Here is a 21,184-nt window from a genome sequence, read left to right as displayed (position 1 = left end):
ATGTTTTGGTTGTGATCAGGATTTTGTTGTTTGTTTGTTCACACCTTATGTCCAAAAGTTCTCAATGAATTTCAATAAAATTTTGTGGAAGGATAGGCCATGGGCCAAGCACATCTGATTAAATTTTGGGGTGGATCCAGATCCAGATCCAGATCCCACCACACAGTATCTCCAAAAGTTCTGAATGAATTTCAATGAAGTTTTGTGGAAAGGTGGACCATGGGCCAAGAAAAAATTCTTCAAAATTTGGGGCAGTTTCAGATCCAGATCCGGTTCCTACGGCACAGTACTGTATCTCCAAAAGTTCTCAATGAAGTTCAATGAAATTTTGTAGAAGAGTGGGCCACGGGACAAGAAAGTATTGATTAAATTTGGGGGTGGATCTGGATCTGGCATTGGTGGAGTTATGCACTCTCTGAGTGCTGCTCTAGTTTATTTTAGTTTGTTCAGACTCCTGCCAGACAGTTTTGAGTAGCACAGAAAGGACCTCTCTTGATAATAGAGTTGAGTATAGTGGAAAAGTTGCAGTGCCATGCATTTATTATTTATGTATAATGTAAAATGACTGTCCATATTTAGGCATACTCCTAGATCAGGCATGAGTCAGGGTCAGTGCTAAGATGTTGCTGTAATAAGTCATTGTCAGGGATTCAGAATATAAAAGCAGTCACAAGTTTACACTGTTAAAACTGAGATTCATGATGGTAGTGAATGTGTATGTGAGTGAGGTGGAGGGGGGAAGAGGGAGGGGGAGGCTGAGGATGAGATGGAGGGATGGGGTGGAGAGGTATATGAGAGAGGGGGGTGTGAGTTGGGAGCAGGGCAGTGAAATGGCGGGGGACAGGGCGACTTGGAGGCGATTTGTTTGTGGCCACCCCAAACGGGATTGAGGTGTCTGGCAATAGATAGATAGATGATGGTAGTACTGTATGTGGTTAATCCACATCATGTCACCAGATGCTGAAGGAGGGCACTTTCATGTTCTGGCATGGATACATGGATACAGTTGCTATAAACAGGTGGCTTCACTGTATGGTTATGTTATGCAGATGTCCTTCAGCTACCTCCCTATACCTGAAAAGAAACGTGGTGGACTGCAGAAGGACGACTTCAGCCTGCAGGCCACCTGGTTAACACACACTTGAGCATGGGGTCGCAGTTTCAGTAACAGCAGCAGTTGTAAGCAGTCTCTTCAGTGTCTGTCTGTCTGTCTCTGTCTGTCTGTCTGTCTGTCTGTCTGTATGTCTCTGTCTCTGTCTCTGTCTCTGTCTGTCTGTCTGTCTGTCTCTCTCTCTCTCTCTCTCTCTCTCTCTCTCTCTCTCTCTCTCTCTCTCTCTGATTTTCCTTTAGAAAAGAGCAAAACTAAATGCATTTTTGTACTTGTATATACAGTATGTGTATTTTAACTCCTGCTTTAATATTATATGGATATTATAGGTGAGCAGTGTGTGAAGAATGATGAAGGAAGGGTAGTGGTGAACAGTGAGGATATTAAAGATGCATGGAGAGAGCATTATGACCGGTAGTTGAATGAGGAGTTTGACTGGGACAGGGCAAGTTTGGAGCCAGCAGATCCAGTGTCTGGCCCTTGGCCTTTGATTGATACTGCTACTGTGAGTGAGGCAATAGGCAGAATGAGGGTGGGGAAGGCAGCAGGTGTGTCTGGATTGACTGCCGAACTGTTGAAGGCCTCAGGCGATATAGGGGTGAGTTTAGTCACTGACCTGATTAATAGAATTATTTATGAGTGTGTTGTCCCAGATGATTGGCTGAAGAGTGAAATTGTAAATGTGTATAAAGGGAAGGGTGATGCCCTGGAAAGAGGAAATTATAGAGGTATAAAGCTTTTAGATCAGATAATGAAGGTAATGGAGAGAGTTTTAGAAGGTATGATTAGAGAAAGAGTGAATATTGATGAGATGCAGTTTGGGTTTATGCTAGGTAGGGGGACCACTGATGCTATATTCATTGTTCGACAGCTTCAGGAAAAATATATTGGTAGGAGAAGGGATCTTTATTTTGTTTTTGTTGATTTGGAAAAGGCCTTTGACAGAGTCCCTAGAGAGGTGGTGAAGTGGGCAATGAGAAAGCTTTGCTTGGAGGAGTGGCTGGTTAGGGTGGTTATGACTATGTATGTGGGTGCTCACACCTAGGTAAGAGTGAATGGAGATTTGAGTGATGAGTTTTCCGTGAATGTTGGTGTGCATCAGGGATCAGTCTTGAGTCCCATGTTGTTTATCATGGTACTTGAAGCCCTTTCATGTGACTTTAGAAACGGACTCCCGTGGGAGTTGTTGTATGCTGATGATTTGGTGTTGATTGCAGAGAACGAAAAGGAGGCGGAGGAAAGGTTTAGGAAGTGGAGAGATGGTATGGGGCACAAGGGTTTAAGGGTAAATGCAGATAAAACAAAAGTGATGATATCTAGGGTTGGTGGCGGTACTGTCAAAGACGAGGGAGAGTGGCCATGTGCAGTTTGCCACAAGGGCGTGGGAAGTAATTCCATCTTGTGTGGTGTGTGTGATAAATGGGTGCATAAAAGATGTAGTGGTATCAGAGGTAGATTGCGAGATAATGCTGATTTTATGTGTACGGCGTGTTGGGGTGAGCAGGTGGAGATTGTCAGCCGTGAAAGGATTGAACTTGCTGGTGAATCTCTTGAGTGTGTGGAAGAGTTTTGTTATTTGGGAGACATGTTGTGTGCTGGAGGTGGGGCTAGAGCTAGCTCTGTGGCTAGGGTGAGAAGTGGTTGGAAGAAGTTCAGGGAGCTCTTGCCTCTCCTGACATTGAGAGGACTCTCCCTATGTGCTAAGGGGTCTTTGTATGCAGCATGTGTTAGGAGTGTAATGGTGTATGGTAGTGAGACCTGGGCAGTGAAGGAAGAAGATATTTGCTGGCTCAGACTTACAGAAATGACAATGATTAGGTGGATGTGCAGTGCGTCCCTGCGTCCAAGGCCTCGATGGGCTGGGTTTACGATGGAAGAGTTGAGAGGTAGGATGGGACTGGAGTGTATTGGTGTTGTGATGAGGAGAGGTAGATTGAGATGGTTTGGACATGTGGAGAGGATAGGGGATGATAATTGGGTGAGGAAGGTGAGAAGTGTTAATACTGGGGGTGGGGTTATGAGGGGTAGACCGAGAAAGACATGGGACGAGGTCATTAAGTGTGACCTCAGGGTTAAGGGACTGAACAGGGAGGCTGCAATGGATCGTGCAGCGTGGAGAGCCGCCATTAGGTGACCAAGGCCGACATATGCAAGCATGTTGGAGCCTTTAAAAACGAAACGAAATGAAACAGAACTCAGAAATCATCCATTCATTTATCAGTCATTGCCAGACACACTAATCCCGTAAGGGGTGGCCACAAACAAATTGTCTTCATGTTGCCCTGTCCACTGTGATATCACTGTCCTGCTCCCAGCTCACTGCCCCCTCTGTCATATACCTCTCCACTCCATATCTCCATCTCATCCTTGACCTTCCCCTCCCTCTCCCCCCCTCCGCCTCATTTACATATACTCCCCTCGTCAGTCTCTCGCTGTCCATCCTCCTCGTATGGGCAAACCACCTCAGTTTATTTCTCCTAACACTGTGTCACATCCACGTCAATGCTCCTTCACTTCCACATTTGTCAGTCTGTCTCCCCTTGTGACCCAGCATGCTCCTCACAAATAACTGATTTCCACTGCTTTCACTCTCGGCTTGTGTCCCTCCAACAAGGTCCAGGCTTCACTTCCATACGTTAGAGTTGGTATCAGCATACTGTCATACTGCGACTTTTTTACTTCCATGTGTACATCCCAGTTTTTTATCACTGCTTTCAAAGAACCAGCGACCTTTCTCCCTTGTTCTACCCTTTCGAGCACTTCACCCTCTAAACTTCCATCCTTACTCATCACACTACGGAAGTACTTAAACGTCCTCACATTTTCCATTTCCTCCTCATCCAACTTCACTGTACATTCAGTGACTTCATTTCTCTTGAAGACTATAACTTTACTCTTCCCAACTTTCACCTTTAGATTCCGTTTCTGCATACTCTTCCAAACTTATTCACCAATCCTTGCAGCTCCGCTTTGTCTTCACATAACAACACAGTATCATCTGCAAACAACAGTACAGGGAGTTTCCAAACACTGTCCTCTCTCATTACAGCTGCTCCAACATCCACTGTCCTGCCTTGTTCTCTTTTACAACCCCATCCATATACAGATTGAACAACAATGGCGACATGACACATCCCTGTTTCAGTCCAACCTTCAGATAGAAAAATTTACTCAGTTCACCGTCCACACGCACTCCAACCTTAGCGTGCTCATACATACTCATCATGGCATTCAACAACATCCCATTTATTCCATATATTATTAATACTTTCCACAATCCTTGTCAGTCCACCCTTTCATATGCTTTCTCCAAATCCATGAAGGCCACATACAACCTCTTTCCCTTCTCTTAAAACTTTTCCATTCATCATTTGTATGTATTGCACCAGTGGAAATGAAAAATAATTTGTAGTGAACTATACTATTATAATAACATGAGGAAACTGTCAGATGTTTAGAAGAGCATGCAGGAGTGATTATGGCAAGCTAGAGGCAAGATGACATAATTCGTTTAAGAAGCAGACAAGACAAATTTCAGTGTAGTATATAATCACACAGACCATGCACAAGATTAGTTAGTTATGCTAGGATGGCTGAGTCTGCTCTGGTATTGGTCTAGATAATAAGATGAATACATTGCAGAACTAAAAATAGTTTCATGATATGTAACCAAGTGTAATAATTTAGTGAATCCTCATTTTACATTTTACTTGTTTACATAAGTCTCTTAATTGTTACTGGAACTTTGATCCCTTGGTTATAACATTTATTTATTTTTTTTAACTTGTGAGATGAAAATCTGCAAGCCTTCTGTTACAGTACAGTTTTCAGTTCAAAGATATTGTCACTGCATGCCTGAGCTGGTTTCTGCTGACAATGATGGTGCAGGGTCTATGGTTTCTGGTGGCTTTGAGGGATTCAGAGATGAGGTCTGACTCAAGAAGTTAATCACAGGTGGTGATGATCACTAACTTTCCACCACATAACCTTGGAACTCTTTACCTCAAGCCCATCTCAGGTCTCTATGGTACATGTTTCTTATTGTGCCCATTTCATCGTTATCAATTAATGTAACCATGCCTTTGTGTGTTTCTGGTACTTATGATAGCATTATGTACAGTATATATTTAGTGAGTCTAAATTGTCATAAAAGAGAATATTTGGGCTTGCACTTTGGGATGCCTGTGTACAAATTAGTATAAACCTCGTAGATCTTGTGTATTCGTTATCATGCAGTTCTGTTATCACATTCCGTGTTTGGTACCAATTAGTGCGATGACCAAGAGATCACTGTACAAAATGGTATATTACATACAGTAATTTGTTGCTTTAATTACCTTTCACACATAGTGCAATATATTTTGGGATTATAAAATGAAAGATCAGAGTAAAAGTGTTGGGGAAGTATATTTTGAGATTATTGAATGAAAGATCACAAATGATGGGGCAGCATATTTTGATAGATATGGTCATTCCCAGACTCCTTGGTGACTGGATAGCACAAGCACCATGGATTCCATAGAAGACATCATGGATGCTCGGATGGAGGTCAGTTTCACCCTGAGACCCTGCATAGGATTGTACTGTACTGAGGAAAATAACACTGCTTAGCCCTTTTGACATCAGATGCATTCTGTTTGGCTTGCAAAGGCTTGTGCTGGTTTGTTGTGTATTGCAGGTTGGATCACATTGCTCAAGGAAGCAGTGTGACTTAATGCTTAAACTTTGGTTGAACGTTTCATTACACTGCAAGTCGCAGCATTATCCACCCAAAAAACCTGAAATGCTAACATACCCTGTTCGTTTGGAGGATAGTTATTCAATTTTATTTTGCCTGTGAGAGACCCACTGGGATGAAGGGATAACCCCTGCAGTCTTATGATATATCTTTAATAATACTGTACTACCACCTGAGTGTTGTGTAGCTTTGGAGAGACGTCTGTTTGGGAAGAATTTATGAGGCTATATCTAACTTCTTTGGTTCTAAAAGTCTGTCCAAATCTGAATACAAAATAATAATGTGGTAACAGCAAGAAGGAAACAAAAACATCATGGTAAAGAAGAGGATAAATACTTTTGTACTTTTAACATATTTTAAATCTTAACGAATACTGTATGGTTGTATTTTGATTGATAAAGAATGATCATAAAATGCATAGCAAAACTTGATTTGGCACTAAAATTTTTGATGGGAAATGAGCATAAAATTATATGAACCAAAGTTTAATGGTTAATCAAACTTTGGAATCACAGCAGCATTCAAATACTTTGCATACACCTGCTATGATGGTATGAAAGAATTATTCAGGGTTCAAAAAGTTTTGTGATGAACTCAAAATGTGCTATAAAAAGACATACAGTACAGTAAAACCTCGATATAACAGACATCAATTGACCAGAATTCTCTTTTATCGGACTCGAGGAGATACCGGACTAAATTCCTATATATCAGAAAAAGTCCGATAAAGACAGAAGCAGTCCAGACTGCCTGAGCACTTCATCAATGTTCACCACAATAAGATAAATTAAGACATGTTTTTCAGTGTACAGTACAGTATTATTATATATAGTATACCATTTGATTGATGTAGTGAAGTTATAACACAGTACAGTACCATAATGGTAGTCAAAACAGTTCAAAAACTGTTCATGCGATCCAGACTAATGTCTGATGTATCGGAAAAAGGCCGTATTAGCAGGGGGAAGTCCATCTGTTGCTTTTATCGGAATTTTGCATTTTTTGGAATGGTTTGGGGCCTAATTAGTCTGTTATAGTGAGGTCTTACCATAATTTCTGGATGCCTTTATTGAATTTCACTGCACATGCAACAAAAAGACACACATGATGAGACCTCTGACTTGGCAGTGAGTCTACTGTAAATTGGTCGTGAGCTGTTGTCAGCTACTGTATATTATTGGTATCCATGGTACCTCAAAGCTGACTTTCTAGTTACCCTCAGTACACTTTATAGTACCACTTACATACTTTACCACTTATATGGACAGAGTTGTGGGATACTTTAACACATCACTGCCAGAAACCAGGCCTATCGGGTATCGTACCATACCTTATAAGTGCCATCCATGCTCTCCAATTTTGTGACTCCCACACGTTACAGTATACTGTATGTGATCATATACAGTAGCACCAAATGGTTTATACTCCCTCCCCATTTTAGATACAGAAAGGGCAGTTAGTCTGATAGTGAAACAAGAGTATTTACATTTAACTTGATACAGTACATGCCATATTACAAGACTGATCTATAGTGTGTGTTTAGAACCAGTTGGGGAATGTATAGTGTATGTACTGTATACAGCACAGGCCTTTGGAAGAGAAATGACCAATTTTTCCTTCTCACTACATGGTCTTTCTTAATCACTTCAATCTGATGACATATTCTTACATTGTTCTTGCTGTCTCTGGATGATTTTATAGTATTTATGATTTTTTTTTTAAACTGAAGGAGTTAGATAGAGCCTTCATTACGTCTTCAGTATGAGAGGTACCTCTTAAGACAAATAAAACTGTCTGGAGATTGCCAGATTAGAATGTAAAATATGTCCTACAATTGAAAAACTTAGTCCATATTGAGTTACAGGCTAGCAGTGTTCAAATGGAATTTTTTTGATGTTTAAATTATTGTTTTAGTTTGTCATTTTCATTTATGTAAGGCTTGTTTATTAAGTACAGTATGACTCTTCCAGCCGAGTTTTAAAAAGGTAGTAGAAGTAGGAGTAAGTAGTTAATGTAGGGGTTGTAATCTTTCCATCTGGTTGAGGAAGAAATAGTATCTTGTACTCTTTTGCCTTTTGGTAAAGGCCCTAGCTGTAATAATCTTTTGGTTATTTCTTCTTTCTTGGTAATTCTGGGTAGAGTAAGAATCTGGTTTGTGGCTGTTGTAAAAAAATGTTTTTGTGCTGTTTTTTCCTAGTCTGTTTGCAACTTCATCATGCTGGTAGCTCTGTATTCATAGTTACCCTGAGAATAATGAACCTTTTCTTACAAATGTATTGGCATGCCCAATTTATATTAGTGCAGTATTGTGCTGTATATTTGAGCACAAAGTGCTATGCAGACAGTTTGGTAGTTTTGTCTGTTTCTCTGTATATATTGCAGTAGATAGGAATGCCCACTTGTTGTAGTGCAATATTCTTGTGACTACACTGAAGACAAGCTGAGTGGTGTCCTGTAATCCAGAAAATCGTTTACTACATTGGATGGTAACTATATAACCAGATGGACACTTGATGGTCTAGTGGGCTAAGGCCTTCCATCCAGATGGGATCTGTGAGGGTTTCCATCTGAGGAATGGTTGGAGTTTGTAATTTACATAATGCCACTCGAGGATTAGTGTGAGTGGTCGCCCTTGCCTTGAAAGTCAGGACAGAGTAGCATAGCCTTGTGCCTTTACACTCAGACACAGGTATACCCCGCTCTACGATCCCCCTTTATTCGATACCCTGCCTTAGTGATGAAAAAAAATTTACAGCCTTCCCCGCCTAACGATGGCCAGTCCCCTGTTATGCAATGGGTTTTGTTTCTTTGAACCAGTTTTGATTATATTTTAGTCTTAAATTTTGTGATTAGTTTGATTTATTAACTGTTTTTTTACTTAGATTAATGTGTTTTAGTCATAGTTGTTGTGAACATTCATTTTTTGGTACAGTTTACAAAGTTTGATTTTTTTCCAGACTTATTTTTGATGATATTTACATTTTATTTTTGGGTTTAGGTGAGTTATAGACTGCATTTAGGCTTAGTTTAACATGTTTTAAAGCTGTTTGGGGGTATAGGTGAGCTAGAAACTTGTTTTTGGACTCATTTGGGTAGGTTTTGGACTTGGTTGGGGGGGGAATCCCAAGGCTCCCAAACACATCCCTATACAGTACTTTCTATATTTTAACATCCCCATTTAACAATACACCGGCTCAGTGATGGGTTTATCCAAACACACATCATTATACTGTAGTAGGGACTACCTGTACTGTTTTTGCTTACCATCATCATTGGCAACAGCACTATAATGATTTCAAGTATAAGTTCTAATGCATGATACTAGTATCAACAAGGCTTGTTTATCACTGGTGAAAGTGTTAACATATCACCAATAGAAAAACAAGATTGCAATAAACACCATTGACATTAGATAATTGCAACACAGCTGTTCATTATCATCATGTGTGTGAGGCCTCTGCTGATAGGGATGTTAGGGGATGATTACATTATTATTTATGTAATTATTTATATTTTAATTATTTAGTTATTATTATTTATATACAGTCAGTGCACGCATAACTCAGGAATAATGTGTCCTGAAGCTCCGCTTTATGAAAATTCCGCGTTATAAGGCCGTATGTTTACATGTTAAAGGGTTTCATGGTACCCAAGCCAGCCGCAAGTTCAACCTTTGGGGCTATTTTCATTTTTTTTTTTTTCCGGGACATTTACCTTCCTAATAAAGATTTCATTATGTACAAACAAAAGAGGATTCCCCACCTTGAATGAAAGAAGTTGTGGGCTTGCTGGGAGGTGGTGGTGTGGAGTTCTGTGGCCAAGAATAAGAGCAAATATCACACAGTGCGTGTGCAGCCAGACCAGGGGGAGAGGGTAGGTTCAGCTTGGGCAGGAATGCTCAGTGGACCGTGATGACACCCTGCGGAGACACATGACAGCCATACATCATTGGCTGATGCAACCCTTGCTGTAACTATCATTGGCCGTGTTATACCTGTTCCCACCACGTTATGACCCTATTTTTCCGCGTTATGACTGTTTGAACCATTGTCTGGGATCCCTGGCTGTGTTATCGTAATTGTCACAGCATAGTATGGTTTACGAAAAAATGACCTACTTCCTCCACCTGCATTATGTCTATCATTTTCGTGTTGTGACCATTTTTTGGCCTCAGATTTTGTCTTCCATGTTATGTGAGTTTCATGCACTAGGATCGTGTGTTGTACGAGCAGTGACTGTATTTTTTATAAGATTTACTTATTTTTAAGATACTTAGTAACAAAATGTAGCAATTTTTTTTTTCTTCCATAGGCAAGGTGCCCATGATACAGTACCTGTATAGTAGTACTGTACACCTGTGCTTGATAATTGTTATGAATGGCTGTTTTAGTATTACAGTAATGTACCTGCACAAGTAAGGCCCACAACCAACCAACCCCATTTTCAGTGTAATACCACCCTATTACATCACCACACACATTGCTCTACTCATCTCTTATGTCTCACTTGCACAACTTGGATGAGCCTTCACCTTAACCCCAACAAAAGAATCTTGGGAGTGTACCTTTATGTTTCTCCCTCCTTTCCCTCTTTCTGTGGTATACTCGTACACCTTCGCACTTTGGCACTAGTGCCCACCATGCGTATTGAATACATGTTAGAGCTGCTGTGTGAAGTGCTTAGATTTCTTTATTCCGTTGAGCACACATTCAGTTGACTCATGTGCCACAACAGAGAATAAAATCAGCAACTACAGTAACAAGAGTAATGCAAATAACATTACCAAATACTGTAAACAATGTGGAGATAAGGGGATGAGATAAAGTGTTGCCCATGAGGCAGTGATCACTTTGGTGTATGTAATTTTACCAGGAAGTTAGGTAGTGGAGGTGGTAGTGGTGGTGAGGATGGAGTTTTTTTACTTTGCAAAGTTCAGGGTAAGGCTATGTTGATGTGTCCTGGTTACTTGTTGAGTAGGCTTGTAATTATGTAACCTCTTTCTGTTTTAGTGTGAATTTGGTGTTTCTTAATGCATCTAACTTAACACATTTGCTACCATGGACATAATAGAGCATTTTATGCAGGCTAAATCAAGGGCATTTCTATTCCAAATCTGTAATGAACCAGAAAAGTTTGTATCATTTTGACAACTACAGTAGAATCCCCCTCAGCTGAATGTAATTGTCTTGTGTTAGCTTATTCTAATGCATTCACAGAAGGCAAAAAGAGTAAAGCATCTAAGCTTTGTGATGCTCTACTGTGTTTTGTGGAAAACGCATGTTTAACTCCTTTACTACAATGACATCTTTTATATTATATTCGCTCTCCCTCTCTCTCTCTCTCTCTCTCTTGACTGTGGATAAACCTGTCATAGTGATGGAGGTAGGAAAAATATTGAACTCTTGTGCTGTGAAAGGTCTCCTGAAAGAGAAATAATAACAAGAATAAAACAGAAAAAGATGTCATTGTTTTGTATTTTGCTGTAATTTCATTCTGTTGATGGATTATTGTAACTGCACTACCTGATTATGTACCATCATCATTTTGTACTGTACTTTGTGAACTAATGTGGTGTGTTTTATAATGAATGTTGCACAGAAATCATTTAAGATACAGGTGGATATTGATGATTTAGTTCGTAGAAATGATAGAATTTTAAATAATGTATCACAAAGAGTTCAGTAAGCTGCATAGTTATTTTAGTATGCAACCACCTCCCCAATCGAAATACTGTATCTGATTTCCCAAAACCTCCACATTCCAAAATATTTTTTCTTGGAGTAGAGTGTGTTGATATCATCTGTCTTCACATAGTCAGTTCATGTTTGAAGATGAAGTTTAGTTGTGGACAGGTGTAACATCCACCATCCATCATCTAATCCTACGTTGCCTCATGAGGAGCGTAGGAGCCTGGGGCTAGGCAAGTTGGTCCTGACATTTAAGATGAGAGTGACCAGCCCCACTTATCCCTGAGTGGCATTACATGAGCAGTAAACCCCAACCATCCCTTGGATATAAACCTTCACTGGCTTAATCCGATTGGAGCATCGTAATTACCCACTAAACCACCAGGCGCCAGAACTTTTTTATATGGTTACCACCCAGCGTAGTAAATCATTTCCTGGTGTATAGGAAACCATTTGGCTTGTCACTCAGTGTAGAGTCACCCACAGGCAGAAGGAAGAGGAAAGAATGAAGGAAAGAAAGACAGAAGAGGGAGTGTAGAGTCACCCGTAGGGAGAAGGATGAGGAAAGACTGAAGGAAAGAAAGAAAGGGACGGAAGGAAAGAAGGATGGAGGAGAGGAAAGAGCAGACACCCGAGAGCAGCACTACACTGAGTGAGTGGATGGTGAGTTCCCCCACTTACCACTCGTGATATAATACTGTAATAATGCAAGGTACACATTACATTTACTGTTCGAGGTACTGTAGGCTGTTTCTTACAGGTTTTTCTCATAGTTACGATTATGATTCAGAGTCCCAAGGAAGGTGGTGAAGTGGGCAATGACAAAGCAATGGACCAAGGGTGGCTGGTTAGAGTGGTCATGGCTATGTATATGGGTGCTCGCATCCAGATGAGGGTGAACGGTGACTTGAGTGATGAGTTTTCAGTGAATGTTGGCATGCATCATGGGTCAGGTTTGAGCCCCTTATTGCTTGTCATGGTGCTTGAAGATCTCACACATGACTTCAGAAATGGGCATCCATGGGAGATGTTGCATGCTGATGACATGGTGCTGATTGCAGAGAATGAAAGGGAGGTACAGGAAAAATCTGGGAAATGGAGGGATGGAATGGAGCACAATGGTTTGAGTGTAAATGTGAATAAAACAAAGGTGATGATATCTAGGCTGGTGGCAGTACTGTCAAAGCAGAGGGAATGTGGTGTACTATGCCATAAGAATGTGGGAAATAACTCATCTATTGCAGTATTTGTGATAAGTGGGTGCATTAGAGCTGTAGTGGTTTTCGAGGAGGACTGCGAAATAATGCTGATTTCGTTTGTGTAGTGTGTTTGGGAGAGCATGTAGAGATGTCAGGTGTGAAAGAACTGATCTTGCTGGAGAGTCTCTTGAGTGTGTGGAGGAGTTTTGTTATTTAGGGGACATGTTATGTGCTGGAGGTGTTGCTAGAGTAAGGAGTGGTTTGAGGATGTTCAGGGATCTCTTGGCTTTGTTAACATTGAGGGGGCTCTTCCTCTGTGCCAAGTGATCTTTGTATGTGGCATGCATTAGGAGAGTGGGAGCTGGACAATGAAGGAAGAGGATGTACAGAAATGACAATGATTAGATGGATGTGTTGTACATCCTTGAATGCAAAGCTTGGGGGGTTAGAATTGCAAATGAAGAGTCGAGAGGAAGGGTGGGACTTGAATGTATTGTTGTTGTGATAGGGTGGGGTAGATTGAGATGGTTTGGGTATGTGGAGAAGATGGAGGATTACAATTGGGTATGGAAGGTGAGAAACATGAATGTCAGGGCTAGTGTTGTGAGAGGCAGACTGTAATATACCTGGGACAAGGTCATAGAGTGACCTTAGGGATAAGAAACTGAATAAGGAGGTTGTCAGAGATCAAGCAGCATGGAGAGCTGCCATTAGGTGACCAAGGCTGATGCATGCAATATGTTGGAGCCTGGATAAACGATACAATACAGTACAATAAATGATATGAAAGTATTTTCCATAAAACTTTTAGAACTAGGCAATTTGGATTTGAGAATTTGTACTGCAGTTGGTAGGTTTGATTGTAATTTGTCATATAATGTTCTATATGGTACAGTACTATGCTGTAAGCTAGTTTTCATTTATAATGCATGTTCTTTATTGTACTGTTGCTGTGCCCTTCATTATCCATATATCATGTATATTTTAGTCCCACTATCTCCATTTCTTCTATCATAATTTTATTCCTGGTGTCTTAGTTCTTATTTTTTGCTGTCTCCTGGTAATTTCAGTCAGAATTTTTTATATAGAGGGGTTAGATATAACTAGCTCCATCATCAGTGAATATGACATCCTTGGACTGAATGAGTAAATTTTCATTGGATGCATTGTAGGACTTCGTTTTACAGAGTGTTCCAAGAGAAAATTGCATAATGTTGGGGAACAAAAGGTAAGGGAATTCTTAGTAAAACATGTTATATGAACATAGGTCTAAATATCAGTCATTATGGAGCTACAGTTACTAATAAGCTTATGGGTGAAAATGGTTTGTCTCATAATTCACCCATAAGGTTATCAATAATCGTAGCTCCATAACGACTGACACATGGACCTCTGTTAATATCAGACATGGGGTAATAGTAATATATAATAGTAACAGTAATTGACTATTACAGGGTTTTCAAAGTAATAGTAATAGTAATAGTAATAGATCACAAGTTCTTGGCTGTAATAGAAATTGTAATAGTAATTGACAGAAAAGTAATAGATAATTGTATATTACTTTCCATTACAGATGCTTCTTTAATACCATTTACCATAGTCAGTAAAAACAGCCTTCTCACTTTGGTTACCTGTTGGCTGCTCTCCGAGCTGCAGGTACACCACAGGAGACCGTGCAGAATGGAGAGTGGTCAACAGGCCATCAGGTGATCTAGGCACACTTGTGCGTTCAGTGGAAAAGCCTCCCAATGATAAAGAAAATAAAAACCATTTTCAATTTAATTAACCCTCTCAGGCACAGTCACGTAATTCGCGTTGTCAGGACTCCATATTATAATTACAAATCATAGTAGATAGATAGATAGATAGACAGACAGATAGAAGCAGCAAGTCAGAGGATGAGACAGGTATTGTGTCTGCGAGAATCGAGCAATGCTAATCATGCTTACACACTCTAACTCAAGGAATGCTTGGTAGGCACACGACAGCGCCTCGTGACCATACACACACATACACACATACTCACACACAGGCTTCTAGAACATTTCAACAACAGTGTAACAAATGTGACACGACCCCTGCTACACCAGAATTTAGGAGGCAGAGCTCAGAAGGAGGTTAGCTATAGAACTGACAGGTAGTAGGGGGAAGGAGCCTAGCAACATGGGTGAGAGGGTTTAAGAGAGAGAGAGAGAGAGAGAGAGAGCGAGCGAGCGAGACTGGGAGGTAGCTCGCGGGACTCTATACTTCACTCGTGTGTGAGAGACTTTGTTAATATTTCCAAGACAAATAAAAATAGTCTCATACTCATCTTTACCTCTCCTGCCATTGCATGACAAAAAGGGAACGAAGATTATCTACTTACAAAACTACTCACGTATAACAACTGCTCGTCCACGAGTCTAATGTATATACTGTATAACTAATCTACAAAACATCACTAAAAGAAGCTACAAAGTTATTGTAAGATATGGTGGCAGCGGTGGGATATATCTGTATACTGATCTGTATATTGACGTATTTCTATAGTTCAATATTTTTTGCACAAATAAATAAATTTTACATACACACATATGAGATGGAAGAAAGTTCAGCTTCTTTGTTAGAACCTAGCAAAAAGACTAGTGGTCATGTCGAGTTTCTGACAGCACAATCAAAAACCTTATGATATTTTACGTGTATACTTTGAGTAAAAAAAGAAAATAATAAAATGTAACGAGTGAAAATATGTAGCCGTGGTTGAGCTAGGGAAAGAGTGTTTTTTATCTCGCGTGCGGGTGGGGAAGAGTATTCTACGTTTGTCGTCCAGTTACTCCAAAACTATTGGACGTATCGATTTCCCGAAAGAACCATGATAAAGAGCAGTAAATTCTACATATGTTCATTTGCAGAATATAAGCCTCTGGGAGCATTTTCTGTTGGAAAAGTTGGGGGAACAGACTTTCGGTAAAGTCGAAAGCACTCGGAGGAGTAATCTCACTTTGTCGGCCAATTACTCGAAAACTATTGGACGTATCGATTTCCTATAAGAACCATGATAAAGAGCAGTAAATTCTATGTATGTACATGACATAACAATGTAATATCTATGATAAGAATTCGTTGTTACGTAGGTGGGAATATTGCATATGCTGTGCGCACATCACGAAAGTGATGTACGGACGTGAGTTCCCAGTCGTTTTTGGCGATTTACTCGAGAACTATGAGGCGTATGGAAACCAAGAGGTGCACATTAGAAAGCTGGTGAAATTCTGCATAATTTTATGCAATAAGAACATAACATCTGCACGAAAATTTCCATATTAGAGCTCCTTGATTTTTGTTCAAAAATGGCTTTCAGTTTTTGGCTATTTTCTCGAAAACTACAAATCGTATCAACACCGTATTTGTCTCTTTAGAAAGCTGATGAAATTCTTTATCAAAACTTCTAATAACATTTTCCTGTATGATGGAAAACACTCGAATGATAATGTTGGGAAGTGAACGTGACGTAGCGAAATTTTATTCACGGCTGCCTAATGTTGTTTTATTTGTGTTTTTTTTTTGTGGTGCTTATCAGCTAGAAGAAACATCGACGAATAAGATGACATAGGTTTCATGGCAGTATACTGATGTTTGGGTGGCAAAAATAAGGAGAGAATACGTGTTGTTTGCCGCACGCGGGCAGCTGGGCCGGGCGGCTTTGCAAAAAAGGTCGTGCGCCGGAAAACTTACTGAAACTTATCGTGCATGAGAGGGTTAATACTGTTATCATAAATAATATATTAATGGTAATAGTAATACTGATAGATAATCAAGTAATAGGAATAGTAATAGTAATAGATGGTGACTAAAGTATTTATAATAGTAATATAATAGCAATTGAAATTAATAGTAATAGTATTAGAAACCCAGTAATAGACCCTATGTCTGGTTAATACTGCACATATTCCTCAGAGTTCTCTCTCCTGTTGTTTCCCAAAGTTGTGCCCTTTCCTTTCAAGGCACCCTATATCTAGTGCTGTACTCAGATGTTAAGTTTTAGAGTACTGTACATTAATTTAGTTTTACAATAACTGCAGTGACCTAGTTTTCATTCTATTCTTAACCCTTTCAGTCCAGTGATGTATGTTTTGATTTATTCTTTCCACCAACATAGGGACAGCCTTAGAAAGTGCGGGGCCCAATTGGGAACATTTTTGATGGGGCCTTCAGGTTCACAGCCAAGGTCTGTAGAATCATGGAGATATAAAGTCAGTTATAGGCTTTATATCTCTGTGGTGGAATGGAAAGCAATAAAAATGTGTGCTTAAAAAGTGCATGTGAGTTAATGGACCAAATATGGTAGATCTAAGCTACATTTTAATATGAAATGCATACATGTAAGCCTACAAGTAAACAAACAAAATGTGTAGATTACCTTTGAAAAGTACATAGTTCTCTGTAAAATGTGCAATGTAGTGTTAGGTGTATGTTGCAATATGTTGTTGTGTGTGCTTGACAAGACTAGAGTGCAGTAATCCCTCCAATACCTGATGTAATAGAACCAAAGGCATGTCCGGATAGTGATCCTGTCCGTATATTGGGCCCCAGCCTCCTGGACAGGTACTTATGGACCCCAACCCAGCCTAACTTTGAAAGCCACTTAAGTAACTCCCTACTGGACCTGCACAGCACCTATTTAAGACCCTGTTCACACAAATAAGGGACAGAAACCATGAAATAAATGAAAAGGAACCAGAGAATGAGGAATCAGAAGTCTATCTATCTATTGCCAGACGCCTCAATCCCGTTTGGGGTGGCCACAAACAAATCGCCTCCAAGTCGCCCTGTCCCCCGCCATTTCACTGCCCTGCTGCCAACTCACACCCCCCTCTCTCATATACCTCTCCACCCCATCCCTCCATCTCATCCTCGGCCTCCCCCTCCCTCTTCCCCCCTCCACCTCACTCACATACACTCTCTTCGTCAGTCTTTCACCCTCCATCCTCTCCACATGGCCAAACCACCTCAGTGTGTTCCTCATAACACTTCCTATCACATCCACATCCACACCACAACGCTCCTTTACATCCTCATTCGTCAGCCTGTCTCTCCATGTGACTCCACAGGCTCCTCTTAAATAACTCATTTCCACTGCTCTCACTCTTGACTTGTGTCCTTCCAACTATGTCCAAGCTTCACTTCCGTACGTTAGAGTTGGTATCACAATACTGTCATGTAGTAACTTTTTCGCTTCCATGCTCACTTCCCTGTTTCTTATCACTGCTTTCAAGGAACCAGCAACCTTTCTTCCCTGCTGTACCCTTTCAAGCACTTCACCCTCCAAACCTCCATCCTTACTCATCACACTACCCAAATACTTAAACGTACTCACATTTTCCAATTCCACACCATCCAACCTCGCTGTACATTCACTAACTTCACCTCTCTCAAAGACCATCACTTTACTCTTCCCTACATTCACCTTTAGGTTCCGTTTCTTACATTCTCTCCCAATCTCATCCACCAAGCCTTGCAGCTCCCCTTCGTCTTCACTCAACAACACAGTATCATCTGCAAACAACAGTACAGGGAGTTTCCAAACACTATCCTCTCTCAGCAGGGCCACTCCAACATCCACTACCCTACCTTGTACCTCTTTTATTACCCTATCCATGTACAGATTGAACAACCATGGAGACATGACACATCCCTGTTTCAAACCAACTTTCAAAGAGAAAAATTCACTTAGTTCACCATCCACACGCACTGCAGCCTTCCCACCATCGTACATACTCTTCACAGCATTCAACAACTTCCCATCTACTCCATATATTCTTAACACTTTCCACAATCCTTGTCTATCCACCCTGTCATATGCTTTCTCCAAATCCATGAAAGCCGCATACAACTTCTTTCCCTTCTCTAGAAACTTTTCCACTAAAGATCTAAGAATGAATATCTGATCTACACAACCTCTTCCCTTCCTAAAGCCTCCCTGTTCTTCTTCTCCAACTAATTTCTCTGTTCTTTCTCTAACTCTGTCTATAAGTATCCTACCATACACTTTTCCTATTATACTAAGAAGACAAATGCCCCTATGATTACCACACACTTCTTTTTCCCCTTTTCCTTTGTACAAGGGAATAATTATACCTGACTTCCAATCCTCCGGGACTCTACCTTCCTCCCAGGCCAAACTGCACATCTTCCACATCCATTCTACTACTATCTCTCCCCCATGCTTCAGCATTTCACCACACACTCCATCAATTCCTGGGGCTTTCCCCGATTTAACTTTCTTCATTGCCTCCACAACTTCTATCCTACTGATTCCTTCCTGTCTTCTCACCTCCCTCCTTCTCCCAGCCATTCCCCAGCCACTTATACTCGCATTACTTCCATCCTCTACGTTCAACAATTCCTTAAAGTGTTCTCTCCATCTGCTCACTTTTTCTCCCTTCTCCACTAGTAATCTACCATTTTTATCTTTCACTCCCCTGCTAACTTCACTTCCACCCTGTTTTACTCTTTTCACTTCTCTCCAGAACATTTTCTTACAGTCCCTCCACTTTACACTCAAATTCCTTCCAAATTCCTCATCCACTCTCTTCTTACTCTCTCTTACTAATCTTTTCACCTCTCTCTTTCTTTCCACATATAACTCTCTCTTCCGCCTCTCAACTTCTTCCACACCCCTATTTCTCATCCATTCATTGTATGCTTTCTTCTTTTGTGCCACAGCCTGTTTCACCTCTTCAGTCCACCACGCTGTTCCTTGCACCCCCCTCCGTCTTCTCTTCCTTCCACACACCACATCACATGCTGCACATATTTCTTCTGTAAATATCTTACACACACCTTCCACGTCTCCCATCTGCTCCAATTCATATTTGCCCAATCGTTCCTCCACTTCTCTCTTATACTCTGCCTTTTTCTCATCGTCTTGTAACCTTTCCACTCTCCTTGCAACTACTCCTTCCTCTCGTCTTTCCCTTCTTCTATTCCTCCATCTTACTTGCATCCCAATTCTGGCCACCACCAAGTAGTGGTCAGAAAGTCCACTCCCCCAACCTCTATACACTCTTGCATCCTTTACACATCTTCGCATCCTTTCATCCACACACACATAATCAGTCATTGCCTTCCTTTCATTCAGTTCACCACCCACCCTTCTCATCACTCGCCATGTATACCTATGGATCATTTTATGCCTGAAGAGGGTATTGGCTATCACCAACCCCCTCCCAGCACAAATGTCCACTAACGCACTCCCATTCTCATCTATCTCAGCAGGCACACCCCACTCACCAACTATTCCATCCACCTTCACATTACCAACTTTACCATTCATATCACCAATCAAAAACACTCTCTCATTCCTTCCAAACTTTTCCATGCACACTTCCACATCTGTCCAGAAAATATTTAGAAGTGTACAGGGTACTTACGACATGTCCGTGGCCGTCACGAAGATTAACCCGTCTCCTCCAAGGCTCTGACAGTGGTGATGGTGCACTTCAAGCACATACAGTAATCCAGTGTTGAGCTGCACTTAATCCTTTGCACTGTGAATTATAATTGTTTAACACTGCACATTCTTACTTGCGCCACGCTAGTTGCAACACACCAGTGTTGCACTCTGCACTTAATCCTTTTCACTGTAAACTCTAATTTCTTCACACTGCACAACACAGTAAATTCCTGTGTGGTCTAGTGGCGAGGTATTGCAGTTTATTCACTGGTTATTCACAAAAACGAGAACATGGCATAGCCATGGTGACAAGCGTGCAGTCACGATAGTAGGTAGGCGGGAACTGGGGAGTGGAGGATGCAGGGGCACTCTGCTGTGCACCAAAACACAGCTGTTTGTCACCACACAGCAAATTTAAAGTAGGGATGAACACATATCGGCTTTTATTTATTTATTTTTTTTATTTATTTTTTTTCATTTTTTCGTTTTTGGCTATTTTTGGTGTCCAAGGACCCGAGCCCAAAATGTCCAGGACTTGGGGTGTCTGGGACTTGGGGTGTCCGGGACTTAGGCATCTGGTCTTAAAGGGATTATTGTAGATTAGGCCTACCCTTGCTTCCTAGCGTGGGGGGCCCCCTTAGGCACGGAGCCCAGTTTGGAGCAATTGGTCCAATTGGCTTTAAGCTTGCCTTGCACCATCAGACTGTTTTATTCACCTTAGGATAGGCTTTTCAAACTGAAATGGATTGATAAAGCCCCCATTAATCCCTTCAGAACAAGAGACCTATATGCGGTTGTTGAAAGTTGTCTGCAAATGGCAAGAGTAGAATAGAGAAATACATCATTGGATTGCAGGGGGTTAATACTTCCAAATAGATTTAGTCAGCATAAGGGAGAGAGACAACTGAAGAGGTTAGACACAGCCTTCATTAACCCATTCAGTGTGGAGTGATTATTTCTAAGTGGAATTAAATCATCTGGAGGTACAGTAGTAAGGATAAAATAAAGCATGTCATT

The sequence above is a fragment of the Coenobita brevimanus genome, chromosome 112 (genome assembly GCF_032717465.1).
Source record: "Coenobita brevimanus isolate Jiangsu-jjx chromosome 112, ASM3271746v2, whole genome shotgun sequence".
Lineage (NCBI taxonomy): Eukaryota > Metazoa > Arthropoda > Malacostraca > Decapoda > Coenobitidae > Coenobita > Coenobita brevimanus.
This window is presented reverse-complemented; position numbering follows the sequence as displayed.